General features: G+C 59.9%; 1 protein-coding gene across 1 annotated transcript in view; it reads right to left on the reverse strand.

The window, feature by feature from the left end:
- Positions 1-282, reverse strand: part of LOC119593728 (discoidin domain-containing receptor 2-like) — a gene marked incomplete at its 5' end in the record, with an annotated part of 119,890 nt that overhangs the window by 2,831 nt on the left and 116,777 nt on the right.

Consider the following 282-nt stretch of genomic DNA (forward strand, 5'->3'; position numbering starts at 1 on the left):
CCCACTATACCCCTCCTCCCTCTTCCTCGCCCTTATTTTTAATCTCCCCCTACAAACCCTTCCCTCCTCTTTCAACACTCCATCCCCCTCCTCTCATTCTCCTTCCCCTCTCCCTTCCTCCACTGCACTCTCCCTCCTCCTCACCTTCCATCTCCCTTCCCACTCCCCTTCCTACCCCCACCCTACCCCTTCTCCCCCGCATCCCACCCCCCACTGCACACTCCTCTCCTCCGCCTCTCTCTTCCTCCACTCCTCTTTCACCTCTCCTCCCCGCTGCACCCT

Source organism: Penaeus monodon, chromosome 32 (assembly GCF_015228065.2).
Source record: "Penaeus monodon isolate SGIC_2016 chromosome 32, NSTDA_Pmon_1, whole genome shotgun sequence".
Taxonomy (NCBI): Eukaryota; Metazoa; Arthropoda; class Malacostraca; order Decapoda; family Penaeidae; genus Penaeus; species Penaeus monodon.